Here is a 14,621-nt window from a genome sequence, read left to right on the forward strand (position 1 = left end):
GATTTGGGGAATAAAGGATTGAACATGGGTGATGGACCTGGACTTTGGTCTTGGGTAGCGGACTCGGGTCCTGCTGACCCAGCTGAGTGATATCCTGGGTCATACAATTGATCCACTTAGAGTGGGTCTGGACCCTTTAAGACCAGTTGCACTAAATAATAATAAGAAAAGCTTAACAGGCCCAAAACCTCAATCTAAAATTCCGCTAATCCCTAAAAAAAATTAATCCTCTTTCTAATTAAGTTATTTAATTAATTATATCACCTAATTAATCTAATCTAAATAATTTTTAAAAATCCAATTAATTGATCAATATCTTGTCTCATTAGCTTAATAATATAAATCGCCTAAGTAAACTATTAATCTAATCTAAACAAATAACTTAAACAAGTTCTCTTAATTAATCTTATTGCTCTAAACCCATAAGTTAAAATAATATTTTTAAACTACAACAACTTGATATCCTAAAATAGTCAAAATCAACACCTAGTCAATATCCAAACTGCTAAATGTTAATGATTGATCAGGACGAGATTAGGGATTAAAAAGTAAAAATGGTCCTCCTTTGACTTTTTAGGTCGTTGGGGTTAACCAGATGACTTAAATTATTTACTGGACACATTAGTACTAACTAAACTAGAAAGGACATGAAATCAAAATTTGGGGTACGACAGATATTAAACTACAACGTATTCATATTATGTGCAACAATACTAGTTCTATTAATCTAACCAAAAATCTGGTGTTACACTATCGCACTAAACATATTGAGATACGTCATCACTTCCTACATGACCATGTTGAAAAAGGAGATGTCGTATTTTAGCATGTCGATAGCAAAAATCAACTTGCAGATATGTTCACAAAACCTCTTGCCTAAATATGATTTGTTGCATGCACTTTATATACTTTTTCTCTAACTTTCCTTGGAAGTTCAATCACATACGAGTGTGTCCTTCATCAATTCATACGCGAGATAATATTGTTCTATTTTCTCTCTTTGAAAGTAAGCTTTTTACTTTTTCATGTTGCCTATGTCCCAAAAGCTTGATATGCTTGATCTATGAAATATTTCATGAATGTTCACGTCCAAATATTTCAATTGATATATTTTAATTTATATACTTATAGTGACTTCACGTTATTCTTCTTCAATACTTGAAATATGTTCTTTGCGTATAAGCATGTTATCTATTATTAGTCCTTGCATGATATATGTGAGGTTGTTATTTATCTATTTCGGCATAAAATATGTTTTAACATGTTATAATGTCAACAAGATTCTTGTAGTGGGTCATTGTTATGATAACATTTATGTTTTTGGTTTGAGTGGTGACCAATCTAAATATTCGCCTTGCTAGAGCACATGTATGTGCAACATTCGGGAGCACCAAAGGTATATGTCACATAAATGTGTTGCTTTTGAAGCAACTCAAGAGTTTTTGATTGCATTGTATCCTTCATCTTTCATGTTTATTGTATATGTTATTCGGCATAATTTGTGGCAACTATGTTATATTGTTGCTTAAATTGCTTTTATTTTATGTTTATGCATTTTCAATATTTACATCATTATATATGAGTGTTATTTTATTGATAATTTTATCCTTGCAAACACCACTGTGTGTTATACTAGGATATGTGTGGTATAAGATACTTCTCATGGTTTGCTTTATCTCTTTTTGAAGTTGTCAAAGGGGGAGAAGCATCTGCAAGATGAAGTTGAGATGTATACATTCAGGGGGAGCCTTCATGAAGACACGTAACACATTGTCTCGAGTTTAGCCATCATAAAAAAGGGGGGTATGTGAGTGTAACTTCCCTTGGATGTATTTTGTATGATATCACAACTAGGATACTTTAGTGTTTAAGTATATTAGACGATATCCTCTGAGTCTTAATGTGCATCTTAGCATTAGGAATCCTAAAAACATTTTGGAAATGATTTAGAAAAGGTTTCATGCATTAAAAATAGGTTTTTATGTGAAAAATAGGTCTATGTGTCGACACATACATGCTATAAGTCAAAACATTTGGATCATTTTTAAAGGATGTAGCTTCTATTTAATGAGTCGACACATAAAGCATTTTAGGTCGACACATAGAAGAAAATTTCATCTATGAGTCGACACATACGAGTTATGAGTCGACACATGTAGGTCAATTTTAAAGCCTTTAACTTATGCTTGATGTGTCGTCTGTATGAGTCAACACATGACCTATATAGGCCGACACATGACTTACATATATCGACACATGCACTAAAAATCTTGAAAAACTTGCATTTTTCTAAACCTCTTGCACTTCTTTTGCCTCATACTTGGACACACATATATATACTTCATGTTAGACAATAGGCATATATATAGAGAGTGGGGGGGGGGGGGGGGTGAATAGATCCCAAGTTAAAAATTTATTCAAATATTTGATTTAGAAAAAAATTATGGTGCGAAACTAAGTTTCAAATATTTTTCGGATCCAAAATCGTCTAACCGAACCTACTATTGAAAAGCTCGAATATGGGTAAGAGTTCCAATGGTATGATAATAATCCACAAGTTGATTTATCAACACTTCAAACACTAAATTGAATACTCTACTATAGTAACGGTCTATCTCCAGTGATAACAACACACAAAAAACTTGTTGAAACAATTTGTCGAACACTTTGCGTGCGATTAACAAAGTTTGGACGTTTGTATAGTGTTTGTAGTTCTTAGAAATTCAATCACTACCAAAAGGTATGTGGTTACTACTACAACACAAATTTAATAATAATTTTAAAAAATATTATCTAAACAATGTTGATCATGAGATCAAACTTACCGATAATTTATGAACTGAAAAATAAAACAGATATATATATATATATATATATATATATATATATATATATATATATATATATATATATATATATATATATATATATATATATATATATATATTATATATATATATATATATATATATATATATATATATATATATATATATATATATATATATATATATATATATATATATATATATATATATATATAGAGAGAGAGAGAGAGAGAGAGAGAGAGAGAGATTATACGTGATTTGTTTAAGCATTTCCATAATCGACCTCTCTATGGGTACATCTTCCCTCAATTCAAACAATAATTATGATATTATTATAATAAATCTTACTTTACAAAAGTACGTATACAAGATATGAGAAATCAAATCCCACAAACCCTGAGTTTGTTCTTGACTCTAGCACCTCCAAAACTTGATCAAAGATTGATCAAGTCACCAAAAATGTCGCTTCAATTCACTTGTTGTTTCTACTTCCTTGCACGACCTCCTTGTCTCAAGGCTTTCATCCAGATGAATTAATCCCAAGCGCACACTTGTTGAACCCAAGATTTGTCAACACGGTCCACCGTTTCACGCTACTCCCTTGCATGACACACCTAGTCCCAAGGCTTTCACTCAATCGAATCCGAATTGCACAATCTTGTCCAAAACCTTCAAACCTTAAAGATCTTGAACGAAATCCCGCCTCGGTTTTCTTATTTGAATCCCTCAAGGATCACAACCCAATATTCTAAGTACAACAAACCCAATTGGACGTTATCAATCCTAATCTAGATGGAATCCAATCAAAAAATAATTATGTGTAGTTTGATTGCGTGTATGCATAGATTGAGTTGAAGATGATGAGATGCTTTGAAATCTTGGATTCATGTAGGTTTTAATCACTCTAGAAACCTTACTAGAGAGTGGTATATGTATGAAGTATTTATATGCATGGGTGATTTAGGGGAAAAGGAAATACAAAGAATTTGAGAAAAATATGAATTTTTGAAAAATTGCATCGGATAGGTCAACCTGTAAAAGTTATGTGTCGACCTGTTTGATGCATATGTCGTCCTGTTTAAAGTCATGTTCCGACCTATGACTGTTATGCGCTCCCTATGTGTCGACCTGAAGACTCGGCACATGAGACAAAGGCTATAGGCTTTAATAAAGCAACATGTGTGTCGACCTATAGACTGCATGTGTCAACCTATAGCCAAAAGTTTTTTCCATAGGTCGACCTGTAGTTGCATGTGCCGACCTATAATGCTATTTTTCACACAAATTGATTTTTCATGCATGTTTTATGCATGAGACCTTTTTCAAATTGTTTCCAAATACTTTTATGCTTCCTAATGTTAAGATGCACATAGAGAATCAGAGGATACCGTCCAATATACATTAACACAAAAGTATCCTAGTTTTGACATCATACAAAACACATCTAACGGAAGTTGCACCCACATACTCCCCATTTTTTATGATAGCAAAACTTGAGATGATGCGTTTGCAATTCAATGAGAAGCTCCCCCTGAATATATGGACCCCACAACATCATCTTGCTTCTCCCCATTTGACAACATAAAAAAGAAACAAAGAAAATCATGATAAGTATCTTGAATCATGCATAAACCAAAATAACACACAGAGGCAGTTTGCAAAGATAAGAACATCAATATGATAGCATTCACATAGAATGACATACATATTAAAGGAAAATTCCTAAACCTAAATACACGTATGTAAGGCAATAATACAACATGATTGTCACAATGAAGGCCAAATAACATAGCACAAACATGAAATATGAAGGATACAATGGAATAAAAAAACTCTTGAGTTGCTACAAAAGTTGCACACGATTACGTGACATATACCTTTGGTACTCTCGAAATGTTGCACATGCATGTGCTCTAGCAAGGCGATAAATATTTATCACCACACAAACCAAAAACAAAGATGTTATCATAACAATGACACACAACGAGAATTTGCTAACATTATAACATGTTCAATCAAGTTTCATGCAAGAATAGATAACAAGCCAATGCACCAAGAGCATATTTCAAGCATATAGAGAGAAAAGCACAAAGTCACTATAAGCATATAATTGACATACATCAATATACATTTTTGGAAGTGAACATTTATGAACTAACTCAAACATCAAGAATATCAACCATTTGGAACACAATCAACATACAATGATAAAAGCTTACTTAAAAAAAGGGAATATAGAAAAAGGAACGATACTACATTTCTTATGAAAAGATTAAGGATGCACTCTATATTTCTTGACATCTACATCCTTACCATTTTCATTATTTTCCAAGTTCCAATTTGTGGCCATAGAAGTGTCAATAAAATTTGCATCTTCCATGCTAAATCTCTTTAGCAATTCGTTGCAATATTTGGTTTAACATACAAATGACCCTTTATTGAGTTGTTTGATTTCAATATCAAGGAAGTAATTAAACTCCCACATAAGGCTCATCTCAAACTCACCCTACATAAGCTTAGAAAACTCCTATAAAGTTGCATGTCAGTGGATCCAAAAATAATATCATTGACATAAACTTGAAATCTTCCAAGCAAGCATAAGCTAGAGACGGTATAACATACATGTGAAGATATTTAGATAAGGTCACACAATCATTTTAAATGAAACACACATTGGTTGTCACTTGAAATTTTCATAAGTGAACACTCATAACATTCATCATACACAAAGTAAACCATATACCTTTGAAAAATAAGCAGATAAAAGAAAGAACTTCCTTACAAAGCGAAAGTTGAAAAGATATTACCTCACCATACGAATGACGGAGTATGCACATGCACTCCACAAGAAACTCTCGAACAAAATTTGGAATAAATGAAAAATATGTCATACAACCTTTAGACAACAACGATCTTACCATTTTTCTCTTTGACAAAGTACTTGAAAGTATGATTAATAATGTATCCAAGAATATTATTGATTTGATAATCATTGGAGATTCTCCAAGTCAAAGATAAATCGTCCACTGCAATTGTACTTTCAACCTTCTCCTTTTCACAATCGTTATCTTCTTCTTTCTCACGCTACATCGCTTTAGGCTGATCAATTCCTTTTTCGGTTTCATGAGAATGTCTTGTGAAGATATACCTATATCATGAAAAGAAACACATATCCCGACATTTATTGGATAAAACATTAATAGTAGTCGACACACTTTTACCAATTAAAGAACACTAGAAGTTGGTTCCTTTTGGTCACACAACCATTCTTCCTTGCCACAAAATCAACGAAATAGGGAGATGTAACATGTCACATGTCTTGAGTATCCATAAATAAGACTGCATACTCTCTTCATAGATCCAATACATTTATCCTATAAAATAAACAACAATTTCTAGGTACCCAATCTTCATTGGATCCTTGGGGGTGAGTGAAAACAAGATTGCATTTGGACAACCATTGAAAGGCTCCTTTAGGAACTAAAAGTTTCCTAAATTTTCATTTTTCAATGGTATGGCCTTTCTTGCAACAATAGAGACAAGACAAGTTAAGATGAGATGTGCCTTTTCTATTAGACTCCTTTTTAACAAATGTTTGTTTCTTATATGAATGGTTCAAAGACCTTTCATACTTAGATGAATCAATAGCATAAGAAATCTTTGGTTGTAAGGCTTTATCTAATATGACTTGAAGGGCATTTATCTTTTTTGCCAATTATGACAAGATTCATAACCAAACATAGAAGGTTTTTCATCTTCATTATTGTCACTTTAAATATCTATCATAGATCTCTTAATAGCTTCCAACTTCCTTTCGGATTCTAACACTTTAGCTTCTAAGTGTAAAAGTACTTTTTCATGTGAAGCTAATTTGTTAAAAGCATTTAAGGCTTCTCTATGAAGATTTTCAAAGGCATTTTGTAATTGAGAATAAAATAAACCACTAGTAAGCTCAAGTTTAGAAGAACTTACTTGTTTCTTCTTCCTTCCATTTTCCATACGACAAATCCGGACCGATTCTAAACTTGAAGTGGAGCTTTCATCGCTTGAGGAATCACTTGCACTCTCACAAGCTACATAACCTCTTCTAGATTTACTAGACTTCTTATTATGCCCTCTTTATTTGTATTTCTTAATCATGGGACATTTCGGTCTATAGTGACCAATTTCACCATAATTATAACAAGAGCTTCTACGTTTACCTTTCCTATTCTCACCATCTTTTGAAGACTTGGACTTCTTTCTAAATTTGGCTAAGTTTCTTTCAGAGTGCTTGACTTTGTTATTCCAAATATACCTTTGGTATCTCTTGACAAATTTCCCAACATCATCATCATCATCATCAGAGTTCTTGTCATCCCTTTATTCACACTCACTAGGCCCATTCTTTGATAACTTGAAACTAGAAGTCTTTAGAGCAATGGACTTCTTCACCTCTTCCTTACCTTTACCTTTCTCTTTCTTCATTATCTTTTCATACTCTTTTTCATTTTTTTTCCAAGCAAGTGAGTTCTTTCTCATGTTCTTCCAATTTACCAAACAAAGTAGTAAGATCAAGTGATTTAAGATCATTCGCTTCTTTAATCATGGTGACCTTGGGTTGTTATTCCCTGTTAAGACATCTTAAAACCTCGTTAGTAGCAATAGCATTGGAGATAGGATTACCTAGAGTATTCAATATATTAATAGCATGTGTGAATCTCTTTTGCATGTCGGCAATGGTTTCACCATACGAAATAGTTCAAACTCTTGGTCTAATGTGTTGATTCTAGCTTGTTTAACCTCATTAGTTCCCTCATGGGCAACTTCTAATACGTCCCACATAGCTTTGGAGGTTTCACAATGAGAGACATGATAATACTCATCAACACCTAATGCGGATATGAGAATATTTTATACTTTCCAATCATGAGACCACAACTTCTATCATTATCATTCCATTGATTTTCCGGTTTTGGTACGATTACGCCTTCACCATTGGTCATTGTAATTTCGTTAGGATCATTGATGATGATGTTCCATACACCCTTATCAACAGAGTTGATATGGATACGCATACAAGCTTTTCAATAGCCATAATTTTCACCGATGAATATAGGTGCTCTACTATACGCCCCTTTAGGTTCGGTAGCCATTATCTAATAAGCAAATCTTCAGACTGGAAATAACTGAAGCTCGTGATACCACTTGTTTGATGATATGCCTAATTCTAGAGGGATGTGGATAAATAGATCCCAAGTTAAAAAAATTATTTGAAAATTTGATTTAGAACAAATTATGGCGCGAAAGCAAGTTTCAAATATTTCCCGGATCCAAAATCGTCTAACAAAACCAACTATTGAAAAGCCCGGATATGCGTAAGAATTCCAATGGCATGATAATATTCCACAAGTTGATTTATCAACACTTCAAACACTAAATTGAATACTCTATTATAGTAATGACTTTCTCCAATGATAACTACATATAAAAAACTAGTTGAAACAATTTGTCTAACACTTTGCGTGCGATTAACAAAGTTTGGATGTTTGTATATTGTTTGTAGTTCTTAAAAATCCAATCACTATCAAAAGGTATATGATTACTACTACAACATAAATATCACAATAATTCAAAAATAGTATTTTCCTAACAATGTTGATCAAGAGATCAAAGTAATTGACAATTTGCAAACCGAAAAATAAAAGTGATAGAGAGAGAGAAAGATAGTACACAATGATTTGTTTAGGCAGTTCCCCAATCGACCTCGCTATGGGTACGTCTTCCCTCAATTCGAACACGATTGGAGATATTATTATAAGAAATCTTACTTTGCAAAAGTTTATATACAAGAGATGAGAAATTAAATCCCATAAACCCTAAGTTTGTTCTTGACTCTACCACCTCTAAAACCTTGATCAAAGATTTATCAAGTCACCAATAAAGTCGCTTCAATTCACCTGTTGTTGATACTTCCTTGCATAACCTCCTTGTCTCAAGGCTTTCACCCGACTGAAATAGTCCCAAGCGCACACTTGTTGAACCCAAGATTTGTCAACACGATCCACTGTTTCACGCTACTCCCTTGCAAGACACACCTAGTCCCAAGGATTTCCCTCGATCAGATCTAAACTGCACAATCTTGTCCAAAACCTTCAAACCCTAAATATCTTGAACGAAAACCCCACCTAGGTTTTCTTATTTGAGTCCCTGAATTATCTTAATCCAATATTCTCGGTATAAAAAACCTAATTCGATGTTATCAATCCTAATCTAGATGGCACCCAATCAAAAAATGATTATGTGTAGTTTGATTGTGTGTATGCATAGATTGAATTGAAGATGATGAGTTGCTTTGAAATCTTGGATTCATGTAGGTTTTTATCACTCTAGAAACCTTACTAGAGAACGATGCATGTATAAAGTATTTATATGCATGGGTGATTTATGGAAAAAGGAAATGAAAAGGACTTGAGAAAAATATGAATTTTTGAAAAGTTACATCGGATAGGTCGACCTATAAAAGTTATGTGTCGACCTGTTAGATGTATAGGTCGACCTGTTTAAAGTCATGTGTCGACCTGTGACTGTTATGCGCTCCTTATGTGTCAACCTGAAGACTTGGCACATGCGATAGAGGCTACAAGCTTTAATACAACATCATATATGTCGACCTATAAACTGCATGTGTCGACCTATAGCCAGAATGTTTTTTCCATAGGTCGACCTATAGTTGCATGTGTCAACATGTAATGTTATTTTTCACACAAATTGATTTTTAATGCATGTTCGATGTATGCGACCTTTTCACATTGTTTCTGAATACTTTTATGCTTCCTAATGCTAAGATACACATAGAGAATCAGAGAATACCATATAATATAAATTAGCTCTAAAGTATCCTAGTTTGACATCATCCAAAACATATCTAACGGAAGTTGCACTCACACTTCATACATGCATCATTTCATTAAGTGGTTTTGAGAAAACCATATACACAACCAGGAATATACAAAAAGTTTTCTTCATTTTAAACATACATTCTATGCATACACATAAATAAACTACACATAATCATTTTTTGTTTGGGTGGCATTTAGAATCAGTTTTGATAACGCCCAACTTAGGTTGCTGAATTGTAATTTGGGTTGAGGAACTTTGGGAGTTTCAAATAAGAAAACCAAGTTGAGATTTTCCTTCAAGATCAATTAGAGATTTGGAGGTTTTTGACAAGATTACACAAGTTGGATTCAATCGAGTGAAAGCTTTGAAGAACGGGGGTTTCTTGCAAAAGAGTAATGTGAGACGATGGGTCATCTTGGTAAATCTTATGTGACAATAATTTAGAATTTGGATTCGATTGAGTGAAAGCTTTGAATAACGGAGGTTTCTTGCAAAGGAGTAGTGTGAGTCGGTGGACCAAATTTGTATTGTTGGGTGACTTGATCAAGCTCAGATAAAGGGAAGAGAAAGTGTTATAATCAACATCAAACATAGGGTTTGTGGGGTTGAGTTGCTACATTTCTCTTGTAAAACTACAATTGCAAAGGTTAATTTTCATTATCTCAATTCAAGTTCGAATTGAGAGCAGACATACCCATAACGAGGCTGATTGAGGAACTTCCTAAAAAATCCTTGTGTACTCTCTCTCTCCCTCTCCCTCCCTCTCTCTCTCTCTCTCTCTCTCTCTCCATCTCTTAATTTTCATTTACAAATTGTTGAATTTGTCGGTTGTGCAATCAATACTTTTGGTTAAAAAAATTTATTACCTTTTGAAAAAGGTTTTTTTGAGTTGATCACAATCTATTAGATTGTGATTGGATTTCCAAATCAACAAAACCATAAAAAAAACGAAATTGATTGCACACAAGATGTTCGATAATTTATCTCAATTGCGTTTTTGTGTATTTTGTCATTGGAAATAGACTTTACTTTTAGTGTAGAATTCAAGTGATTATGGTTAAAATTATTTTAATCAATTTGTTATCATTATCATAATTTGATTATATATACACATGTCTGGGCTTTTCAATAGCAGTGCGGTTTAGACGACTCGATCTGGGTCACTTCTGCTAGCCGTCAAATTTTTCAAAATAGAATTTTTATAAAGTTTTTTTTTAACTTAGGATTTATTCATCCCCCCTCTAGATAAGTCGCCTTCGTCTAACAGGAGGAACGTCGAGAAGAGGGCTCGTGACGTAAAAGAGTGTGTTCCTAATGCCAAAGACTCATAGTACTCACGGAAGAATAGATATACCTCACACATCAGATACATAACAACATTTAAGCAAGGTTGAAAGGTCGCAGAGAGATTCACACCCTTAAACACTCTCCATGAGAAGATATAGAGAGAGGTTATCCACTTTTATGATATCCCCACCCTTCCATCTCCAAAGGAGGAAGTTATGAGACATGAGCCTGGAAGGTTTTGTATGTTCTATAAGGTTAATGGACATCACACACAATACTACTACCAGCTTAAGAGGAGATAAAATGTTTGATTTAAGAGGGCCACCTTAAGAAGTATGTCAAAGGCGGCTCTTCCTAAGGGCCAGTCAGGGCCAAATCCCATGAGAGTGATGATAATGGGATCCCCGGACCCAGAAAGGGAAAAGAGTCATCCAAGAAAGAGAGCGACAAGTGTAATATCTCATGTACCCTTAAGTGCTCTAAAAGTTATCAGTTGGTATTAATAGAGTAACAAGTGGACTTATAAGAGATCAATTGTTATTATGTGTGTGTGTGTGTGTGTGTGTACAACTGTGTGATGCAGAAAGAAAGAAGAAAAGGGGGATAAGAATAAAAAAAAAGAAAAAAGAAGTGGATAAGAAAGAAAAGAAAAAACGTGGAATAGAGGAAATAGGAAAGAAGATAAGAGAAGAAGAATAAGAGAGAAAGAGGAATAAAAGATCTTGAGAGAAGAAGAAGAAGACCCATGGATCATCATCATCACCATATCATCATCTCAATTTCTCCCTCATCTTCATTATCTACATATGATAAGGTGATTTCCTAGTTATTTATATATTGAGGGGGATGGGGGAGGGAAGATTTAAAGAGTTGGGAATTTTAGGGTTGTGGTGATTCCATGTTTGTTGCCTTCTTGAATACATGTTGTTGTTGGTTATGACATGATGAAATTGATGTTGTTCTTGCTACTATAATGACATTGTTTCCATGTTATTATTGTTGTGGTTATTATCTTTTATTACACGTGGTTTATGTATTTTAGTTCTTGAGTTATACCTCATAATTCCTTGGTTTGGTGTGGGTTTATGAGAGTGTATGAAGTGGAATGGTTTAGTATGATTAAAATTGGAAGAAGGAATGTTTAAAAGAGGAATTTTTGAAGAACTTGCAGGGGACAATCATTTGGTCATGGGTTTTACCGTCAAACAATCGATTGACCATCTTTCAAGGGGAGAAAATTCCGATTTTCCACTATGACAATCGATTGGTCCTGTTAAATTTTGTAAAAATGCTTAATAGAGGCTTCATATGATCGATTGTCTCAAGAACCAATCGATTGGTTCTTCCTCGTTTTACCTAAAACCACTTGTTTCATGTTTCCAAGCTACCTTGGATGTACTATAACTTGTACCGTGTTGTGTATGCATTAGATTAACATTAATCGGTCGAATTACATAGGTGTGTTTTAACCTAGAAACTCGATTAGGTTAAAATGATCAGTTAATGAGTTTCGTAACTCGTAATGATGAATGGACGAAAGTGTTAGGAAGATAACGTAGAGGGATATGATATAGAGAGATGCCTCTATGACTTATTCCACTGAATATTTCCCTTTAAGTCCGGTGAACCCCAACCATGGGATGATTGAACGAATGTTGTTATGAGACTTGGAAGTTGAATAAGTTAGAATGAGGCGGGTTGTGTGATAACCTTGCTGGTGGTTTGTATTGTGCTATGTTACCATGTGTGCCCTATGTAGGTTATGGATTATATCATGATACACGCTTTATATTGTGAATGATTGTTGTGTGGTTTGTGTAATAACATGATTAAAAGTCTATGATTATGAGTGGGGAAACCTAGGATTATAACTAGGTGATTGGACTTAGAAAGATAACTTAGGTTGTGAATTGACTTAAGTGGCGATGCTTGGATGTAATGGTACCTAGGTGTGTATCGCAGACAAGCATTCTCCTGATTAATGAACCAATAAGCTTTGTATGGAACATGTGAATGGGTGGATATGATTACCTGAGAATTTATGTGTAACATGAGAATTGGTGAATGTATCACCTAGTATTCGATGGATACCATGAGGATGGTTGACATTTTGGTGAGGAACCTTTGTTTCGAAAGTCTTATTTGGTGAGGAGCCTTGCTTAGAAAGTCCTATTATTGTTGTGAACCCTAATCACGTATCCGGATAATGATGTACACATACCATTTCAAAGGCTTATGTAAAGCGGTAAATGGGGATATGACACTAATTATTCGTGCCTCAATTGGGTTTAAGTCCCAACCATGGAAGATATGGGGGGAAAATGGACACCTAAGTGGTAGTAATTCTGTAAAAAGGCTTTTTTTCTAAAGATGACAAAGGTAATTGGCAAAAGTAAAGATAAATAACTTTAAGTAAAAGGTTTTAAGTTTGAAAAGATGTCAGAAATAAAGGTCTGGAGAAATGTAAATGCAAAGGTAAAAGCAATGACGAAAAACTTTAAAGATAAAGGCAATTCGACAGAAGAAAAGACAGTAAATGGTTTAATTCAAGTAACTTGCAATAAAAAGATAATATGAAATGTAATCATGGTGTTCTTCATACATACATTTTCAGCAAAGACTCGTTTCTCTCGCTCCGGTACTTTGAGTATTTTTAGTGAATTTTGTATATCAGTTTGAACACATGAAATCTAAAAACTAAGACTCCTATTTATAACAATTCGACCCTAACGGTCTCTACACAGATGATTGCCACGTTCGACATTTTCAAACGCTGCGTATCTCAGATGCTTCCACGTGTTTGCCTGATGAAACCACTTCGTTTGAATTTCAAATCTTTCCCGCTCGAAGCTTTGAACCTGCCAAATGCCTATGTCGAAAAGAACTTTTGGAGACCCAAAAATCTTCTAAGTCTCAAGCTTTGACAAAAAGGTCCTTTCTCACAAGAAAAGGATTTAATAAATAGTTCTCCAAAGCCATTTTTCATTATTCTCCAAAACATAATATTTTCAAAGAACTTCACCTAATTGTCGAAATCTCCAGCTAACAAATTGCCCCCAATAAATGTCTATTTCGAATCAATGTAGAAATGCGCATTTTTTTGTAATCACCAGATTTCGAGCAGAGACCTTTCATAAACCCAAAAGTCCATAATTGTCAGTTAATCATGACTTACTTTTTTAAAATGTCTCATCAAGACGTGCGCGCAGTTATTATCATCTTGAACTTCAACTTCCAAGAAGAATGAACAATAATCCCTGCACCTTCTTCACAGAAAAACCTCCACGTGCCCCACTACCTTTGCAAGGTGTAACCAGACAACTCGTAGGTAAATACTATAAAAACCCATTGTCACTTCCTTTTTCATTTTCTACGAAAATTTTCATCTTTAACCTAAGTTCATCTCCAAACTTCTCTGAAACGTTTCTTCTTCTTCAAAACCCTAATCTTTCAAAAAACCTCAAAAACCCATAAAAATGTCTTCTGATAAATAGCAAAAGAAATCAAAGAACATTAAAGGCGTTGGCTCCTCAAAGAGTTCTGCTTCTCAAAACTCATCAAAGAGTACATTACTCATCCAAAACTCATCAAAGAACAGAAAGCAATATATGCTTCCCAGGTAAT

Source organism: Lathyrus oleraceus, chromosome 6 (assembly GCF_024323335.1).
Source record: "Lathyrus oleraceus cultivar Zhongwan6 chromosome 6, CAAS_Psat_ZW6_1.0, whole genome shotgun sequence".
Taxonomy (NCBI): domain Eukaryota; kingdom Viridiplantae; phylum Streptophyta; class Magnoliopsida; order Fabales; family Fabaceae; genus Lathyrus; species Lathyrus oleraceus.